The 21,739-nt window shown below is 47.9% G+C and overlaps 1 protein-coding gene and 1 pseudogene across 1 annotated transcript in view; one reads left to right on the top strand and one right to left on the bottom strand.

Moving 5' to 3' along the window:
* The window catches only part of GABBR2 (gamma-aminobutyric acid type B receptor subunit 2), a 414,624-nt gene that overhangs the window by 287,497 nt on the left and 105,388 nt on the right, over positions 1-21,739 (bottom strand). The gene's annotated exons all lie outside the window — the stretch shown is intronic.
* Positions 5,069-21,305, top strand: LOC105738437 (annotated as a pseudogene).

Below are 21,739 nucleotides of genomic sequence, written 5' to 3'. Positions count from 1 at the left end.
GAGGATCAGATAGGTGAGTAATTTGCCCCAAGTTGCACACAGTGAGTGAGGGGCAGAGTTGGGAGTCAGACCCATGGAGTCAGGTTCCAGAGTCCATGCTCCATCATATCCATGTTCTGTTCTTCTTGGGCACAGGGTAAAACTACATTTCCCAGCCCGCCCCCGACAATTAGGTGTGACCACCGAGTTTCGGGCAATGGAATATGAACAAAGACGATGTGTGCCACGCCCAGGTTGGCCTGTAAAACCATTCCATGGGCATTCTGTGCTCTTTTCCATCCATAGTGTGAGTGGGGAAAAAAACGCAAGGACCCGAAACAGGAAGAAACCCCCCAGATCCCAAATCCCTATGGCAAGCCTGGAAGGGGACACCACCATGTCACGAGAGAAACCACCCCAAGGAGGGCAGCCTCACGAGCTGACAGCCTCCAGGTGTGGTGTCTTTGGGTATGCCTCAGAGGAGGCCACCCTCTTCCCAGACCCCACCAACCATGGACTGAGCATGGCAGAGGAACAAGGGCTCCTCATTTCTGGCCAGTGTAAGACTTGACTACAGGTGATCTCTGAGCCCACTGGTCCAGCTGGAATTTCTTAGAGCAGCGCTGCTGCCAAGGACTCTTCCTACCCGAGCCTCTTTCCTTCCCCACGCCCTTTACTGATGTCAGACCCACCGCACAGTCTGAAGGCTCACCCTGCCCATCTCTCTTCATATCCTTTCAAAGGAATTTCCCCAGGGCCCCCCTAACTCTGAGCATCTGCTTCCCAGAACACCAACCAACGCACCCCTTCAAGCTGCACTTGACAATGACATAAGCAAGAAATACTTTGACGCATGAAACTTCTGGGCTATAGAGGTGTAGTCACTACAGAGAGGCCGCATCATCTAACAAACATCCTTAAATGCCTGCTGTAAGCATTTTGAAACATAAAAAATCAGCACACCTGAGGAACTATTAAAGAAACGTAAAGACAGTTGAGAGAGACAAGAAAAGACTATGGGAAAGGGTACAAAGTATATACGCCTTACATTTTAAAAAGTGTTCTCCTATCATTCAAGACACTTATGTCAAACCAGAATTTCAGGGATATAGCTAGATATAACTAAGGTGTGCTGAGCTTGGCTGTCTTTTTTTTTTTTTTTTTTTTTTTTTAAAAGACAGGATCTCCCTCTGTCACTGAAGCTGGAGTGCAGTGGTGCCATCATGGCTCACAGCAGCCTCAACCTCCTGGGCTCAAGTGATCCTCCCACCTCAGCCTCCTGAGCACCTGGGACCACATGTGCACACCACCACCACCACACTAATTTTTTAATTTTTTGTAGAGACATGTCTCACTATGTTGCCTAAACTGGTCTTGAACTCCTGGACTTGAACTCCTGGTATCAGGCAATCCTCCCACCTTGGCCTTCCAAAGTGCTAGGACTACAGGCATGAGCCATCATATACCCTGCTGAACTAGGTTGTCTTATTCCCCTCTGTCCCCCTTTGCCTATCAAAGAGTTTGGCCCCAAACAGGTGTTTAATACATCCTAGCTGGACTAAATTACTGCTGCCTGGCAGATACGATCACTGCTGGTGGGTAGAGCCTGAAATAAAAGTAGTCATATCCATAGCTCTGTCCCAAACAGCTTATTAACTCCAGCCATCTTGAGTTTTTCACACCCCTTCCCCGGGGTGATGGACAGACCATCTGCTTCTAAAAGTCTCCAGAGAGCCAGGCTGTCCATCCTGAACACTGAGAAAAACTGGCATTTCTGTATTCTCCCTGAAGCTGTCACTCTGAATTCTTGGCCGGCTGCAGACTGTGTTATTTGAGGATGATGGAGCCATAGCACACATCTCTCCTCTGCACTGTTAAAGCCAATTACCCAATTTACAAAATGTTTCTCAAAGACTGGGAGATACAAACTGCGTTTCCTAATTAGTTGTCAGTAAGCCTCCCCACATATGCAGGTGTGACATTTTTAAAAGTCAGGGTCACAAACACAAAGCATACTCAGGCTGCCGATCAGGAGAGGGGTGCTCTTTTCTGCAGGTTTGTGCAACTATCACGTTGGCAGCCCTTCTCCGGGGGTGGGGGCTGGATCGCCCTCTTAAGAGATACCAAACTCCAACTAAGTGTGCCACCAAGCCATCGCCACTCCTTTCCATTCCACATTTGTGGGGCACATTGGTTCAACATTGGCTGGGCGCCTGAGCTAGGTAGGGGAAGATGAGATGGGTAAGACTGGGTCCTTGCTCTCATGGGATTTATAATCTGGAGTGGGTGAGATACATGGAAATAATTTAGCAACATGTAGTAAATGGTGTAATGGAGGGTTGGACCTGGAGTTACAGAATATTCATTCATCCCATAAACGCCCCGTGGGTGATGAAGAATCAGGTCCCATGGTAGACGCTGAAGACACATAAAAGGTGACATACAGTCTTGGCCATCAGGGAGCTTTCCATTCAGGAGGGAAGAGAAGATTCAAACAAAAAGCCATAACGCAGGGCAGGATAGAAGTGGGAGCAATGGCAGAGACAAAAGTCACGCAAAAAAGGAAGGAATATTCAAATCACACTGAGATATTCTGCCAAGACTTCTTGGAGGAGGCGGCATTTGAGCTGAGCCTTGTGAGAGGAACAAGAGACTGAGGTGGTGGGAGGGCACACCAGGCTGAGTTACCAGCAAGAGTGAAGGCTTGGAAATAGGAAGTTGCAGGGCACCTTGGAGAAAAGGTCCATCGTGTTCACTAGCAGGAGCACAGGATGGAGAACGGATGGGTGGAGTCGGACTGGCTTGAGCCAGTGCGTGGGGAACATTGAACACAGGTAGGTGTGGTTTTCTTTCCTTCAGGCAGTAAGAAGTCACTGCAGCACTTTCACCAGGGGAGTGCCGAGAGGGAAGAGGCGCTTGCTTTACACAGATGCCTCTGGCAGCTGGGCCAGAGGAGGAAGACCCAATGGGGAGGAAGGAGGCTGGGGAGAGATGGGTGCATTGGTCCAGGCATGACGTGCTGGTGGATGGCTTGGCAAGCAACTTGGCCTAGCACCCCTAGGAAAGACGTGTGTCCACTGGGGAATTCATTAGCTAAAGGTCTGTGAGGTGTGGGTTTGACTAATTCATGATATCAACAAGACTCGTTCAAATGAGTCCATCTCAGTAGTCTCCTTCATGGGAGGTCAATGATGGGAGAGACTGGTGAGGAAAGAGATCGAAGAAAGCATAAACCAGCTATGTCAGGCATAGGATATGAGCTCCAGACCTGCCACTGCCTCACTGTGTGACCCCACCTCATCTGTGCTTCACTTAAAAAACAAAAATGTTGAGTTAGCAGATTTGTCATTCACCAGAGTTCACAAAGCAAAGCAGGCGATACTTCGGCAATAAACAACCCCTAAATGTCAATGGGTCACCCCAGGAAAAGTTGATTCCTCTCTCAAGCAAGGGGGGCGCTTGACACATCCCAGACACCTAGGAGCCCAGGCTAATGGAACAACCGCCATCTTGAATGCAGCCAGTTGCTAATGGGGAAGGAAAATGAAAACTCTGGAGAGACTCAGCCAGCAATTAAATTGAACTCATTGACTGGATATGGCCCATGAGACAGGCATGGCCCCACCCAAGTATAAGGGACACAAAGTGCAACTTACTAAGTGAGGAGAGAACCAGATACCAGGGAGCCTACTATGACTGCCACAGATGATCTCTCAGATCCCTTCCAGCCTACCAAGTCTGTGTTTTTGTCTGTTCTCAAGGCCAGATTTTGGTTCAATTTATACATATCCAGCTAACATTTATTTAATATTGACCTATGTGCTAGGAAATAAGCTAAATTCTTTATAAGCATTAGCCCACTATTTATATTTAATATTTGCAATGACTCCATGGGTTAGATACTGTTATTAGCATTCATTTAACAGAGGAGGAAAGACAGGTTCAGGGAGCTTAACTGACAAGTTCAAGATTACATGACTGGTAAGCCATGAAGCCTGCACTCAAACCCAGGCTATCATACTCCAAACCTTATGCTCTTAGGAATAAGGCCATCTCTTTAGAGCTGGCCAGAGACAGTGTAAAAGGCCTTGGAAAGCAGTGATAAGTCATCAGGAGAGTGTTGTAGAAATGATTATTTCACCAAGTGAAGGAATAGATTCTAATACTGAGAATCCACAAGGAAAGGCAGAGCCAGGGAAAGTGAGGATATGTCTTAGAACAGCAAGTCCAGTAACTCTCCAGGTTGGAGCACTAAAAGGGTGAATGGGAGATGCGAGGGGTGAGACTGGAAAAGGAGGCTGGGGCAGCCTCTGGTAGGCCCTGAGCCAGCCAGTGCCAGCTTAAGGAGGTTGCCCCTTATTCTTCAGTCCATAGGGAGTTTCCCTTTGTTTTGTTTTACCACTTTATTTTAGTTATTTATTTTTTCTCTTTTGAAGACAGGGTCTCACTCTGTTGCCCAGGCTGGAGTGCAGTGGTACAATCACGGCCCACTGCAGCTTTGACCCCCTTGGCCTCAATTGATCCTCCCACCTAGGTCTCCTAAAGCTCTGGGATTACAGGCGTGAGCCACCATGCCTGGCCATTCTAATTATTTTTAAGTGTACAATTCAGCGGCATTAAGTGCACTCACCATGTTGTGTAACCATCACCACTGTCTATTTCCAGAATGCTTTCATCATCCCAAACAGAAAAGCTCCATACCCATTAAACCCTGGAGCTTCTCAAGAGTGCTTCGATCTGATCATGACATCGCCAGAGCTGAAGACAGGGAAGACAACCCTGGCAGCCATTTGAAGGGCGTTATTCAAGTGAGGAAGGGCAGGGCGTGGGGAGGGGTGAGAGACCAGTGCAGTGGTCCAGGGGCAACGGCAGGAGCAGGGGGAAGGGGTCCGATCAGAACAAGAGGAAGAGTAGCCTCTGGGAGAGATGGGAGTCCTAGCTTCCTTCAGGGGCTGTGTGAGTCTGGGCCACCAGGACCCCCTGAGGTAGAGAAGCCTGGGCCCAGGGGATACCGCTGAGTCCAGCACTGGGCACAAGGCTGGTGAGGCACTGGCCAGCTGCCCACGCTACCGACTTTCCCTTGGGAGCCATGTCCCGGAATCTGACAGTCCTTCCTAGCACACGGCCCAGAGGTATCCCGACAGCTCCCCTATGTGCAAACACCCACTGGGCGCCTGCTCAGAGATGAAGGGGAGCTGTAGGGTGGGTCCTCACCCCGTCACCGTGGCCACACTCATTCCTCAGGTGCCCGCCCTCCATCTGCAGCAACTCAGCTGGAGTTAACTATGTGCCTCGCTTGTCCTCCAGCTGGGGACATGGTGGTCACTCCCCCACCTGACAGATGAGGGCTGGGCTGCTGTCACACATCACTGTGACCAGGGACTCTACTCAAGGGCTCCAATTCTCCAAGCCTGGCAGAAGTCCTTCCGCCTCTCTGCATCACAAGCTGCTGCAGACACCTGTTTTCAGAGGCCCTTCCCAGAGGCGATTTCCCCAATACCCCAACATCTCAGGTCTGATCCCACAGGCACAGTGTTGCCCACACTTGGAGGTTGTAAGGGGGTTCTGGGGTCCAGGCTGCACAAGCAGCCTTGGGCATAGCTGTGTTGCCATCTCAACATCCTGCTCCCAGGTCCCAGCTCCTCCACATTTGAAGTCCTAATGCACCTTCCCAGTGTCTAGCCCCAGGACTCAATTCTGGCCCGCCTCCCACCCCATGGCTGAGAGCCTGCTAAGGGGTCCCCAAGCCCATCACCACACTGCCTGCGCAGGGGGTGACGCCTGGTGCTGTCCCTGGATTCACGGAAGAATGTGAGGCCTCTCCCTGCCTAGGAAAGGGGGCAAAGGGGTTTCAGCTTGGAACCTTGCTAGACGGACAGACGAGCAAACAGATACCACCAAGTGCTGGGAGGGGAGGGGGAGGAAGGGCCTCCGGGAGAGGAATTTGCTGGAGGGGTGGGGCCCAGGGAAGGTTCCTGTGGCTCTTGAGGCAGCAGTTTGGGACCAGTGCATTTAGGAGCATAACCGCCTCTGGGGAAGCCCCTCGGCAGGACCTCTCGACTGGGTGGCTGGCAAAATTTGAAGAGCAGCAGCCTTTGGAAGGCCAGAGGGAGGTGCAGACCTGCACAGGGCAGCCCATCCCCAGAGGTGAAAGTCAAAGTCCACATCTGATAGGGGAGCTCACAAGCCTGGCCCGTTGTATAACAGGGAAGTAATGCTGGGAGGGCCTAACCATGGCACTCAAGGGAGCCGCACGGGGCAGAAGCTCGAGCCTTTTGCTAACCCTGAATGCTGAATTTATTCAGTTTGATGTGCTAGGCATTTGCTGAGGATCTCTTTCAGGCTGAGATCTGCCAGGCACTCGGCAAACAGGAGGAAAGAGGTCAGAGCCCGGTTCTCAGGGAGCTCACTTGCCAGCGGGGATGAGAGAGGGCGCAGTCACCGCAGAGGATGGTGTCTTAGTCTGCTTGGGCTTCTATCACAAAATGGGCAGATTAGAAACAACAGAAATTTATTTCCCACCATTCTGGAGGCCGGAAAGTTCGAGATCAAGGCGCCAGCAGATTTGGTGTCTAGTGAAGGCTGGTTTCCTGGTTTATGGACAGCGCCTTCTGGCTGTGTTCTCACATGGCGGGAGGAGAGAACAAGCTCCCTTGCACCTCTTTTATAAGGCAGAATCCATTCATGAGGGCTCCACCCTCGTGACCTAATCACCCCACTTCCCAAAGGCCCTACCTCCTAATACCATCAGTTTGGGGGCTAGGATTTCAACATATGACTCTTGGGGGGAAGGAAACATTTAGACTGCAGCAGATGGGAGAGCATACGATGAAAGGGGCAGCAGAGAGTGTGGGGCCTAGAGCCGGCCACCAAATGCAGTGCCAGGAATCAGGGAAGCCTTCCTGCAGGGGCGGGGTGCTTGGTGCTTGCGCTGAGTCTTGATGCATAAGGAGAAGTCAGCCAAATGGACAGGGTGAAGGAGGGTGGCCCACGATGAGCAGGGTGCCCAGGTTCCAACCACGAGGCATTCCCTGCTCAGACACAGGGAAAAGTAAGGCTACATGTGGCCCCCCACTGTCCCCTCCCCAGAACTTTGCTCCACAAACACCTGTCACAGACTCCTGGGCCCTTTCTCAGATTCAAAGGCAAAGAAAACATTACCTTCCCAAATCCTGCAGACAGAAGGGCTTTTTGGGGTTCATTCACTTTCATGCAGAAAAAAAGTATTATTTCTTTCTCTGAATAGCAGCAACCTTGCTGTGAAATTGTTACTCGGTTTTCTTATTAGGTTTAACAAACCCTTCCTGAAACTTGAAAACTATTTGAACCCAGTTTTTCTTACAATTAAAAAAAAACTAGCAGGAAAATAAATAAGGCAGACACAGAAGGACAAACACTGTATGATTCCACCTATATGAGGTACCTAAGGTAGTCAAGTTCATGGAGACAGGAAGGAGAACTGTGGTTGCCAGGGGTGGGGGAGAAGGGACTAGGGAGCTAGTGTTTAATGAGTATGAAGTTTCAGTTTGGGATGATCAAAAAGTTCTGGGAATAGATAGTGGTGACGGTCGTACAACAATGTAAATGTACTTAATGCTGCTGAGCTGTATATTTAAAAAATGATTAAAATTGTCAATTTATTTTGTGCACATTTTGTCACAATTAAAAAAACAATCAGGAAGGTAATATTTCCCTTAGGACAAGTCTCCAGGCCTCTCTGAAACTCAGTTTTCTCATCTGTAAAATGGGGGAGAAATCCATTCCCCCCTATTCTTTTGTTGTTGTTGTTTTTCCTGCGACAGAGTCTCACTCTGTCACCCAGGCTGGAGTGCAGTGGCACCATCTTAGCTCACTGCAGCCTCGACCACCCAGGGCTCCAGCGACCCTCCCACCTCAGCCTCTCGAGTAGCTGGGACTATAGGCGTGCATCACCACACCCAGCTACTTTTTTGTAATTTTTAGTAGAGACAGGGTTTCCCCATGTTGCCCAGGCTGGTCTCGGAACTCCTCGGTTCAAGCCATCTGCCCACCTCAGCCTCTCAAAGTGCTGGGATTACAGGCATGAGCCACCATGGCCAGCCCATTCCTCCCTATTCTTTGAGCTTGGTAGGGAGACAGAATCCACGCCTTTGTTCTCTGCCAGGTCAGGAAAGCATTTTCCAAATGATACTTTACAAAAAAAAAAAAAAAAACTAAAGAGAAATCACAATGGAACTAAATAATGATATGCAAAAGCACAAAATGGCCCTATATCTAGAGGGCCAATTCCTGGATGGACAGGAGGCTGGAGGTTGTATTTATAAGGAAACGAGTTGCACGAGAGAAGGAGGTTGCCTAGAGTACACAGCAATGGAGCTGAGCCGATCTGGGTCTCCTCCCCCAACCCTAAGTCCTCTTTCCCCAACCACAGGTCCCCAAACCCTTAAGAGGGTATATGGCTTCTGCCATGACACCTGTGTCCCATCCCCTTTGCCTGGCCAAGTCCACGCATCTTGCTTTCTTCTGGAAGTCTTTGCCAGGTGAGATGCGCCTTCCACGGGCTGAGCCAGCACCCTCTGTTGGGGAAGGCCCATGGAGCCCCTGTCTGTCTCCTACATCTCTGTAGCTTAATGATCAAGGGTCCGGCTCTGGAGCCAGGTGTCTGACTTCAAGTATCTCACTTACTAGCTGAAGGACCTTGGGCAGACTTTTAGCTTCAGTTTCCTCCCCCATAAACGAGGATGATAATAGTGTTTACATTATGCAGTTATGGTGAAGGTCAGATGAATTCATTCATTCAAAGGGCTGGAAAGAGTGCTGGCACTGGTGAACACTTGGGAGATGTTAGCTGTTCCATGTACTGCCTCAGGACCCCTGCACCTGCACACACTGAGTACTCCTACCTGTTTGCTGAATTTTCCCAATGAGGGAAATAAAGGCAGTCACAGCATAGCCTTTGGGGTGGGGGCTCTGGCTTATAGGTTCCCTTCTCGGGTTTCACATTTATACAGCTATGAAGGACCAGGACCACACCTGCCCTGTCTGGTCCCTCCTGAGGAAATGGTAGGGGGATATCCTCAAAGCCCCCCTCCCCGTTTTATTCCTATAACAGCCTGGCCCAGCCCAGCCCTGCCATGGAAGGAGCGGGCGATGTGGTCACGACAGGACCATATGGGGACCTGCCCCTTGCTATTTCTCACTATTTTGGGCCAATCTGTTGACATGACAACCAGGCTTTTAGACCCTGCCGCCCAGGGCTGTTTCCATCCTTACGCTTGCATTCTGCAAAACACAGCCTCCATTCACCAGCTGCCTCCGCGGTTGGAGGAGCAGAGTCACAGATTCTGCAAGACCCCTTCCCCTTAACAGCTAGAGCAGGCAGCAGGTGAGACCTCCCACTGGCATCCCTATTCCCAATATGCATGGGAATTGGCAGCTCCCCTCCCCAAAGCCTGCAAGCCTTAGGCAAGCACAGAGGGAGGCCAGGCGACCACCTCAAAGCTTTGCATGAAACCCCAGGGCTGACTGGCCTTCCCCAGCAGGAGCTGATAAGGCCCAGCCCTATGCTGTGCTCAGTCTCCAGATACTCATATTTTAGGAAATATTAGGTCAACAAGGGATCCCAGGGGTTGTCTGGGCCAAGCGCTGCATTGTGAACCCAAGTGGTACAGCTTATCTGAGATCTGCAGGCCCCCACCCCTGTCAGCCTAGGATTCAGGCCACCCCACTAAGATTCCATACATGTTGCTCTAAAATAGATGGCAAAGAATGTGTGTATTCTCCTGCACAACAGAGCACACAGAATTTTATTCTTATGCTGGGAACTTTGCGATCACAAACAACACGCCAGGGACAACATGCGTGGGCTGAGTGCCCGCTAGGGTGGCAATAACAGCAGCCAGAAATAATAATAATGGCACTCAACTCCTGAAGCTTGCTATGCGGCAGGGAAAACCCTGCACACTTCACAAGCATCATCTCATGAAGCTGCATGTCCACAGCAACCCCCATTTTACAGAGTTGGAAACAGAAGCTCAAAGAGTTTACATAACCAACTCCAGGACACACAGACAGCAGGAGGGAAGCTGGGCTTGGGGCCAGCCTGTCTGTGCACTCACCCACAACCTCATGAATCTTGGTGGTTGGGGGGCTCAAGGATGAAGTGGCAGCAAGCATCACTGCCTTCCCAGAATCCCCAGAGCCACCTGGGGTGAGGGCACAGGTAAGGAAACTTCCAGCAATGCACTAAGAAATAAGAAAAAATGCTGGGGAGGGGAAGTGTAGATGATTGGGAGGAGCAGGGAAGAGAGTATTCACTTTTAAGTAAGTTCTTTTTATTTTATTTATTTTCATTTTTTTGGAGACAGAGTCTCACTCTGTCTCCCAGGCTGGAGTGCAGTGGTGCAATCTCGGCTCACTGTAACCTCTGCCTCCCGGGTTCAAGCCAACTCTACTGCCTCAGCCCTCCAAGTAGCTGAGATTACAGGCATGCACCACCACTTCTGGCTAATTTTTTGTATTTTTAATAGAGATGGGGTTTCACCATGTTGCCCAGGCTGGTCTTGAACTCCTGAGCTCAGGCAATCCACCTGCCTTGGCCTCCCAAAGTGCTGAGATTACAGGTGTGAGCCACTGCGCCCAGCCTACTTATAAGCAAGTTCTAAGAGCTGTGCCCTAAGCTAGGCTCATTCAATGACAACATCCACCTGAAAAATTTCTTTCTTAGAAGAGGCCAGTGACTAGAACTGAGGAGGCCAGAGAGACATCTTGGAGGAGGAGGCTTTTGAAAAGGAAGGACAGGAGCGTCTTCATTTTCCATAGTTCAGGAAGTGCATCACCTACTCTACAGGTAGAAAGTATGAAATGCATGCGCCGCACCCACTGCATCCTCCACACTCTCTAGAAACAGGATGAACACAAAACTACACAGGGAGATCTATTGTTAATATCATGCATAAAGAAGAAAACAAAGGAATTTCGCTAGGAGGCTGGCGGGTGCAGTCAGCTGAAATAAATAAATTAAAATGCGGCATTGTTGTCTCTGTGTACATTTGTTTTAATTACTGTTTACTGAAAAACTAAAACTTCACATAGGGAAGAAGAAAAAAAAATCCCCAAACGTGCATAACCAGTGTCTGTACGACAGATCTAACTTGGGGCGGGTGGAGTGGGACTTTCGTCTTCAGCTGTCACAGCAGCACCCAGCCAGGGGCGCACACACAGCAGATCAAGCGTCCGGAATGGGCTTCCACATGGCTGGCAGACGCTTGGACCTAAAAGCTCATCCAGCGAGCATGAACCCAGCTACCTGGGAGGTGGCATCACACAGCAACCCAGCCTCCGAGCCCGCCCACAGGCCACGTGGGATGGGCAGAATTCTCCCTGTTCCATCACAGTATACCACATGTCCTCTATATGGTTTTCACTCTGTCTTTTATTAACGAGCCTCTTGTAGACAAAAATGGCCCCCCTGTCCCCTACCTCCTTATCCCCCTGGAGTGGACCTACCTGAAGGCAAGAACCATGCCTGTGCCATCTTTCTTGGGCCTGGCACTGAGCTCAGGCTGACCAGGAGACAAGACGGGCACCCCCAGCTGCTGCATCTGTGGGGAATGGCAGAGAAGGCCTCATTCCTGGGTGGGATCTTTGGTGGCCTTGAAGGTGAGGACTCCGACCTAGGGGTTTCAAACTCAGTTCCTCAGGAGGCCTCTTGAAGAAAGCCTGACGTGGCATGACCCTACTGCACAGGGCTCTGAGTCCCCACTACCATTTAACCAGAAGGCTTCCCTTCTGGAGATTTTATATGTGGGCTTCAGCAAATTTTGTTGGAATGGAGGGGTCTGTAGCCAAGCAGAAAAATGAACAGCAGGAGACTAGAGCAGCCCCCTGAGGGCCTTGCCATAGTGGCTGGGCCTCACCCCATCACCTTGGGTCCTCTCAACCTAGGACCTGCAATGGACACACTAGGCCTGTTTAGCAAATGAACAGAGAAAACAAAACCTCTCAAGAAACAACAGTAATCTTAAAGTTTCAACACAGGGTGAGGGACCAGTGTTTTCTCCTGACCTGATGGAGGTTGAATTACACATGACCTTCAATCCCAGGCTGAGGGGGCCACCTCTGTCCTACAGAGCATGTGGCCTCAGGCCCCTCAGACACAGTATGCAGTGGTGCTAACGGGCTCTGAGCGGGGTATACAGGTATACAGTGACCTTCCCAAGGAGGCTTAGGTGTAAACTCAGGACACAAAACAGACCTGGGGACCCCACCCCACATGGTACCGGGAGGCTTTGCCCAAGTTGAGAAGAGGGGGACAGGACAGTGTCTGAATTAGAAGGTGAGGTAGGAATGCCAGGGAGAGATGGGGGTGGGTACAAGGCAGTCTGAGGACTGACCAGCCCGGTCTGGCTAAAGCAGGCAGTAGGAGAAATGCGCAGAGCAGGAGCTCCAAAGTATTAATAGAAACTGCCTGGATGCAGAGGGTGGGAATGCGAAGAGTCAATTAATAAAGGGGCAGGCACGCGCTGGCTACTTGCTGAAGCTGGGGGATGGGCTCATGGAGGCAGCTTATCCTACTCTTTCTACTGAGGCATACATCTGAAATCATCCATCACAAAAAGCTCAAGAAAAAATAAGAAGAACAAGGAAGGGCTGTGCAGCCCCCCAAATCTCCCCTTTTCTCATTTCAATGATTCCAGGCACATCTGCAGGAAATATACAACCACAGGCCCAAATCACAGCTAAGATGACAGGCGTCGGGGCTACAAAGATGGAACAGCTCCTCCTTCTCTGCTGGGCAAAGCACTTCTTCCCAGGGAGTATTTCTAGCTAACCTCCCCGCTCCAATAGCATCAACCATCATCTGTAGGCTGATGACCCCAAATCCCAACCTCCACCTCCCTGAAGCTCCAGACCACACATCTCCATCTGGGTGACCCACAGGTCCAAACCTGGACTTGCCATCTTCCCCTAAAATGTGGTCACTGTCCCAGAAGGCAGAATACAGATGTGACTAGGTGAGAGAGGGGCTCTAGATTCTGACTCTGAGAAACCTGCTTTCTCTGCATAAGCCTTCTGGATAGGCATGGTGCTCAGCAAGTGCCCAGTACAAAGAAGGGCTCAGTGAACATCAGCTGTCACCATGACTATTGTTATTTGCATTCATGTTAGTATCAACGTTCACCTCTGCAGGTTCCCCAAGGCAGAAAACTGGGAGCTGTCCAAGACTCCATTGTTGCATGGCCCCTCACACCTAGCCAGTCTCAAGTCCTGTACGTTCTACTTGCTGAGTATCCACAGAACCGTGCCAGCCTCTGCACCACACCGCCACATGCTTGTGTCTGGCCTCACTGTGGCAGGTGACTCTGCTTCCAGGCCTGCTACCTCCCCTCTGCTGGTCACTTCCCTCCAGAGTGATCTCCCTAAAATGAAAAGCTTATCATGTCCCTCACTGATCAAAAGGCTTTCGTGGCCCTCTGGTCCCCCGGTGAGCACCCTATTACTGTGCTTTCCAAGGCTCAGCTCACATGTCACTTTCTGCTCCAAATCCTCCCTGATCCCAGTAAACAGGACTGACCGCTTCCACCCTGTGCCCCACTGACCTCATACAAACTTCTACAACAATAACAGTGCTGCTCGGACTGTCATAAAACACACAAACATATCAGAATACCAATGTAGATTGTCAAATTTTATTTTCTCAAGTAAGGACATTAAAAAACAAAACAAGGGCTGGGTGCAGTGGTTCACACCTGCAATCCCAACACTTTGGGAGGCCAAAGAGGGAGGATCATTTGAGGCCAGGAGTTTGGGACCAGCCTGGGCAACACAGCGAGACCTCATCTCTACAGAAAAATTTGAAATTAGCCACGCATGGTGGTGCACATCTGTAGTCCCAGCTACTTGGGAGGCTAAGGGGAGGATCACTCGAGCTTACAAGTTGGAGCCTGCAGTAAGCTGTGAAGATGCCACTGCACTCCAACCTGGAGGATGAAGCAAGACCCTGTCTCTTAAGAAAATAATAAATGAAATAAATAAATCAATAAACAAATCCTAATGTCTGCTATCAGCACAATTTAATTTTTTAAAGGACATAAGAAGGAAGGAGGAGGACGGAAGGAAGTGCACCGTCTCAAAGTGAAGGGTGTTCTTTAAAACAACAAAGTTAGCTCTGTTAAAAACTTATCCTTATTTTCCTCAGGGCACCATGGTCTCTTGAAGCTCTGTTAAGGCCAGTATGGGCCAAGGGCTGGTCATTGTGAATGTTTTCTGGTTTGTTCCCATCTCCCACTGGAAGCTGTGAGTGACTTTCAGGTGGGCACTGCCAGGCTGAGCCCGGAGATGCAAGTGTGGGGTAGTGGATGTCAAGCCCCAGCTGCCTGCGATTGTCAAAGTCAAGTACAGCACAAACAATGTGACCACAGGGAAGGCCCTTAGCTGTGTTGCTGAGTTGGTTTTAGAAAGATTTTACTCGAACAGCTCTTTTTTCATTATTATTTTTTTGAGACAGAGTCTTGCTCTGTCGAACAGGCCAGAGTGCAGTGGTGTGATGACAGCTCACTGCAGCCTCAACCTCCAGGGCTCAAGCAATCCTCCCTCCTCAGCCTCCTGAGTAGCTGGGACCACAGGCTTGCACCACCAAGCCTGGTTAATTTTTTTTTTAAATTGTTGGTGGCCGGGTGCGGTGGCTCACGCTTGTAATCCCAGCACTTTGGGAGGCCGAGGCAGATGGATCATGAGGTCAGGAGTTTGAGACCAGCCTGGCCAACACAGTGAAACTCTGTCTCTACTAAAAATGTGAAAATTATCTGGGCGTGGTGGCAGGTACCCGTAATCCCAGCTACTCGGAAGGTTGAGGCAGGAGAATCGCTTGAACCCGGGAGGCAGAGGTTGCAGTGAGCCAAGATCGCACCATTGCACTCCAGCCTGGGAGACAGAGCTAGATTCAATCTCAAAAAAAAAAAAAAAAAAAAAAAAATTGGTAGAGTAAAGGTCTCATTATATTGCTTAGGCTGGTCTTGAACCCCTGAGCTCAAATGATCCTCCCTCCTTGACCTCCCAAAGTGCTGGGATTACAGGCGCGAGCCACTGTACCCGGCCTACAACTCCTCATTCTAATATCGCTCAGGAAGCACACCCTGCAATAACGATGATCATAATAATCCTAAAACAAACCTGCCCAAACACTAGGGAACAATTTGAAATTGTTAATTGATTCGGTGGGAGAGGAGAAACTGGAGGAAGGAGAGCGGAAGTTCTCACGGAGATGCTCGGTTTCTTTTTTTTAGCAAACTACCTCGTACCTGCCACAGTCTTCCCTGAAACACCCAAACATTCACTGGATTCCACAACGTGGGGCCATAGTGTGTAGTGGAGAGTCCAGTATGCTACAGTGAGAAGCAGACATGGCCTGGGTTCAGCTGTGTGGGCTTAGGCAAATCACTTTGCTTCTCTGGGCCTTCCAATCCTGTCTATAAAGTGTAGTGATTCCTTTGAGCTGTATGGAGGGCCGGCAGACACAGGAAAACACAGGCTCTGGAAACACGAGGACTTGGCCACCCCAAGGGACTACTGCTGGTATTCTTGTTGTTGCTAAGAAGACTGAATGCTCAGCAAATTTGGACTAAGAGAGAAATGGGTTTCATGTCGATAAATACTCCCACTCTCTCTGCCCTGTCTCCTACAGAGCACCTCATTTCATTTGCCATGGTATTCCCTGTTTCAGAAAGATAAACAAGATCCCCGAAGGCTGGAAATCATTCTTCCAGCAACTTCCTCATTGCCCTGCTACAACTAAGATCTGGGTGGACATTCTCAGGCAAAGGATGTGGTCTGGAACTTTTCCACGGTGTTACCTCGATGGCCAAGGTTCATTCATGCTAGAGAGAGGAGGAATTTAATATCGCTAATTACTTTTTAGGGAGCAGTTTCATCCTGGAAATTTTGAAATTGATTTCTTATCCAGTTTCCCCTTGGTTGATATTATTCTCTCAAGATCCTTACTGAGCCATCCAACAACACTTCTTTTATTCTCCTTCATGCTCCAGCTCTATATTTGCTTTTTTTGTCCTCCCTCAAGGGCAAGGATCACCTCTCTGATTTTTGCCTCCCACCCTAGTCCTGGCACACAAGTGAGGCTCCACCAGTGCACTAGAAACAAAGACACGAAGATATGATTTCCCCTAAGCATGCTTTCTGCAACTGCAGCTCAGAAATCTCAAATGGTTCAAGATAAGAAACTGGCCCAAAGCTGATTAATTTTGCAAAACAGACCTTCCAGGGTAGCACACAAGATCTTCAGAAAGAATATTCTTGTTCTTACTTCCCACTGAGAGCTTCAGGGACCATAATTAGAGCAGCATGGAGCAACAGACTCCGCTCTGGTTCACTAAACCCCAAGAACCTTCCTACCAACATGGACAAAAATAACGTCCCGTTCCATCTGAAAATATCACCTAGAATTCAGATGTGTGCTCTCTCATTGTGTTCTGTGCATTTTTAAGTAGCTCTATTTGGCTGGGTTTTGACAGCTGGAAGCTGAGGCTTGGAGACCCGCCCGGGCACAGGGTGGTGCTTTTCAAAGGTGCAGACCACTGCATCAGAACCACCTGGGGGCTTGTTAAAATGCTGCTTCCCAAGCGTTATTCCAGACCTACCAAATTGGAATCTCTAGGGCTGCTCCATTTTTAATACACATCCCTGATGATCCGGGTACACACTGAAGTTTGAGATGCCAGCTCATTTTCCTGCCAAGGAGCTTTGCTTATTCCCCCACCCAACCTCCCACACACATCCATTTCATCGGCTTTATTGAGCAACAGTTTCTGCAGGACAGGACATCCATGCAGCTCTATGGAGTCACAGACTGCAGGTTCACCGAAGTTCTCAGTGTCTTGGTCTCTGCTCCAACATTGCCCTCACCCTTCCTAAAATAGCCGCCAGCCACCCTTTGGGCTCCTAATGTTTGCTTTTGTTCCAGAAGATTGTGTTGTCATGCTTTTCCCTTCCACCCACAACATGTAGAAGGTTGGGCAGAGTAGGGCCTCAGAAATTGCTTACTGATTGACCAACACCTGCATAAATTGGAACACTCACTGGAAGATTGGTCCTTACATATGCATTTGTTTTTAACGCTGGCTGGATGCTCATACTAACAGAGACAACAATGGTAATCATAATAATCATAATGCTGGTGAGAAAGATCTTTATATAAGGCCCTTTCTACGTTACAAAGATATATCACACATTTTCCCCTTGACAGTCATCTGTAACACTCAAAACAAACATTATCACACCCACTTTACAAACGGCAAACTGAGGCTCGGAGAGATTAAGTGGCTTTCCTGAGGACTCATAACTAGTTTTTTGTGGGGCTGGCACTCCAATCTAGACCCCTCAACTCCCAGGACTCAATCATTCTTTCCCTGATCCAGTAAATAATGACTGAGCCCCCACGATATGCCATTCACCACACCAGAGCTAAGGACCAAGAGCCAAGGCTGACGTGGTCCCTGCCCTCCTGGTCTCCCAGCCACATCACCCCTAATGACATGAAAGCTGCCATCAGCCAGGAGACAAGATATGTACATGGCAAGGCAAAAAGGCATAACAGAACAAGTCAGGGCGTGCCCATGAGACGAAACCACGGCAGCAATGCCCCCTCCTTCTGTTGAGGCCTCCACAGGGATGTGCAGTGCAACAATGGAGCAGCCATCCCCAGGTCAGGTTTCCAACTGCACCTGCCCTGCCAGTCTCAGGTGCTGTGAGCCCCAGAGCTTGGAGACAACAAGGGGAACACAGCTCTCAGCATGAACACAGGGATTTTCAGAAAGGGTGGAGCAAGGTGGCCTTGGTACAAGCTGCCATTCCTCAGGATGGTACTGCAGATCTGTAGTGGGCCACTTGCCACCCTGAGGCTAAGCTTGCATCTGCATCTCGGGCTATGGACTCTCACCTGCCTTACAGAGCTTCTGTGATGCCCACATGAACGTGATGGGGAAACCCACAAGCCCAGCTTGAGGTCGGCAATCACCGTGATTCCTCAGGGGCCTGCTTCCTTTTCTTAATGGATCTTCTAAGGGTCTAGAGACTGCTGCTGCCATTTGGGGCTATGGCAAGGAGTGCCTCTAGGATACCGGCCACCTTCACATCTTTCTTTAACTGAGGCTTCAAACCGCGTGACATAAGCAGACTAGCTATGAGATCGCAGCACATCACTTAACCTCGTAGCATCCCATTTCTTCACCTGTAATTCGGGATAATGGAACTGTTCTCCTCGAGTTCATGTGAGGATTTTTTTTTATTATACTTTAAGCTCTAGGGTACATGTGCAAAACGTGCAGGTTTGTTACATATGTATACATGTGACATGTTGGTGTGCTGCACCCGTTAACTTGTCATTTGCATTAGGTATATCTCCTAATGCTATCCCTCCCCACTCCCTCCACCCCACGACAGGCCCCGGTGTGCGATGTTCCCCTTCCTGTGTCCAAGCGTTCTCATTGTTCAATTCCCACCTAAGTGAGAACATGTAGTGTTTGGTTTTTTGTCCTTGCGATAGTTTGCTGAGAATGATAGCTTCCAGCTTCATCCATGTCCCTACTGAGGACATGAACTCATCCTTTTTTATGGCTGCATAGTATTCCACGGTGTATATGTGCCACATTTTCTTAATCCAGTCTATCACTGATGGACATTTGGGTTGGTTCCAAGTCTTTGTTATTGTGAATAGAGCCACAATAAACATACGTGTGCATGTGTCTTTATAGCAGCATGATTTATAATCCTTTGGGTACATACCCAGTAATGGGATGGCTGGGTCAAATAGTATTTCTAGTTCTAGATCCCTGAGGAATCGCCACACCGTCTTCCACAATGGTTGAACTGGTTTATAGTCCCATCTCATGTGAGGATTTAAAGGGTAAATACATACAAACTGCTTGGAATAATGCCTGGCACATCAGAAGCACTGTGGTGTCTATTATTATTATTTTTTTTTTTTGAGATGGAGTCTCACTCTGTTGCCCAGGCTGGACTGCAATGGTGCAATCTTGACTCACCACAACCTCTGCCCCCCAGGTTCAAGCGATTCTTCTGCCTCAGCCTCCCGAGTAGCTGGGATTACAGGCATGTGCCAACACGCCCGGCCAATTTTGTATTTTTAGTAGAGACAGGGTTTCTCCATGTTGGTCAGGCTGGTCTCAAACTCCTGACCTCAGGTGATCCGCCCGCCTTGGCCCCCCCAAAGTGCTGGGATTACAGGCATGAGCCACCGTGCCCGGCCTATTATCATTTTTTTATTATCACTTTCCTTTTTTTAAAAAAAAAGTACAAACAGTGCGAGAGCCGCTGCTGCTGAGGAGAGAAGCATCAACAGCAGCACCATGGGAGGTCCGACTGATCCACATGAATTCCTGGGCATTCAGACTTAAGACTCATCTTCTTCCTGCTTGCCCGCGGCTCCGCCGGCATCCAAACCACTGCTCGCCCCGTGTCGCTCGGTAGCTCAACAGAAGACCCTTGAAGGCTATGTGGGATTTGCCAATCTCCCAAACCAAGTATACAGAAAATCAGTTAAGAGATCTGGTTTTGAATTCACGCTATGGTAGTGGGTGGAACAATCCAAAGTTTTAATCAAAGAAGGTGGTGTTCATTTGCTGTTCACAATAGATGATACCCCAGGATTTGGAGATGCAGTGGATAATAGTAATTGCTGGCAGCCTTACAATCGACTACATTGATAGTAAATTTGAGGACTACCTAAATGCAGAATCGCGTGTGAACAGATGTCAGATGCCTGATAACAGGGTGCAGGGTGTTTATACTTCATTGCTACTTCAGGACATGGACTTAAACCATCGAATATTGAGTTTATGAAGCGTTTACATGAAACAGTATCATCTCAGTTATTGCCACAGCAGACACACTCACACCAGAGGAATGCTAACAGTTTAAAAAACAGATAATGAAAGAAATCCAAGAACATAAAATTAAAATATATGAATTTCTAGAAACAGATAATAAAGAAGAAAATAAACTTGGTAAAAAGATAAAGGACCATTTACCTGTTGCTGTGGTAGGTAGTAATATTACCATTGAAGTTAATGGCAAAATGATCAGAGGAAGGCAGTATCCTTGGGGTATTGCTGAAGTTGAAAATGGTGAACACTGTGTTTACAATTCTAAGAAATATGTTGATAAGAACACACATGCAGGACTTGAAAGATGTTACTAATAATGTCCACTATGAGAACTACAGAAGCAGAAAACTGGCAGCTGTGACTTACAATGGAATTGATAACAACAAGAATAAAGGGCAGCTGACTAAGAGCCCTCCGGCACAAATGGAAGAAGAAAGAAGGGAGCATGTAGCTAAAATGAAGAAGATGGAGCAGGTGTTTGAGATGAAGGTCAAAGAAAAAGTTCAAAACTGAAGAACTCTGAAGCTGAGCTCCAGCGACACCATGAGCAAATGAAAAAGAATTTGGAAGCATAGCATAAACAATTAGAGGAAAAACGTCATCAGAGGATGAGAAAGCAAACTGGGAATCTCAACAACGTATTTTAGAACAACAGAACTCGAGAACCTTGGAAAAGAATAAGAAGAAAGGAAGATCCTTTTAAACCCTCTATTGACCACCAGTTACATATTAGTTGCCAATATGCCAGCTTGGACATCAGTGTTTGTTGGATCCGTTTGACCAATTTGCACCAGTTTTATCTATAATGATGGATTTAACAGCATGACAAACATTATTTTTGTTGTTGTTCTTGATGGAGATTAAAATGCCTTCAATTGTCTAGGGTGTTGTGTACTTAGAAAGTAACAGATCTACTTTTCCTACTTTTTCTTTTTCTTTTTTATTAAACCGATTATCTTCAGTTGAATGCAAGAGAACATTTTACTGTTGTACAATCATGTTCTGACGGTTTGATTGTTTACAGGATATTCCAAAATAAAAGGACTCTGGAAGGTTTTCATTGAGGATAAAAGGCCATAATATGATGCAAACTATGCTTCTCTATGATAATTATAATACAAAGGTTCCATTCAATGCATCATATACAATAATGTAATTTAGTCTAACACAGTTGACCCTATGTTTTGACACTTCCATTGTTTAAAAATACACATGGAAAAAAAACCCTATATGCTTACAGTGCACCTAGAGCTTTTTTTATAACAATTTCTTTTTGTTTGTTCATTTTGGATTCTTTAAATATATATTATTCTCATTTAGTGCCCTCTTTAGCCAGAATCTCATTACTACTTCATTTTTGTAATAACATTTAATTTAGATAGTGTCCACATATTGGTCTTGCTGAAATAGAATATGCATCTTTCATATGGTAGGAACCAACAAAGAAACTTTCTTTAACTCCTTTTTACACTTTATGGTAAGTAGCAGGGGGAAAAATGCATTTATAGATCATTTCTAGGCAAAATTGTGAAGCTAATGACCAACCTGTTTCTACCTATATGCAGTCTCTTAATTTTACTAGAAATGGGAATCACAGCCTCTTGAAGAGAAAAAAGTCACCATTCTGCATTTAGCTGTATTCATATATTGCATTTCTGTACTTTTTGTTTGTATTGTAAAAAATTCACATAATAAACGATGTTGTGATATTAAAAAAAAGTACAAAAACATGCATCAGTGGAGAATCTCTGCAATTGACATAGAATCATTTCTTATAAAACCATTGTTCCATCTCTTACAGACTGGCATCCCAGACAGCCTGAATTCTGCCCTCACTCCCCTCTTCCAGCCCCTCCATTACC

Source organism: Nomascus leucogenys, chromosome 1a, assembly GCF_006542625.1.
Source record: "Nomascus leucogenys isolate Asia chromosome 1a, Asia_NLE_v1, whole genome shotgun sequence".
Taxonomy (NCBI): Eukaryota; Metazoa; Chordata; class Mammalia; order Primates; family Hylobatidae; genus Nomascus; species Nomascus leucogenys.
Note: the sequence above shows the minus strand (reverse complement) of the source record. Positions and strands in the feature narration are given on the sequence as shown.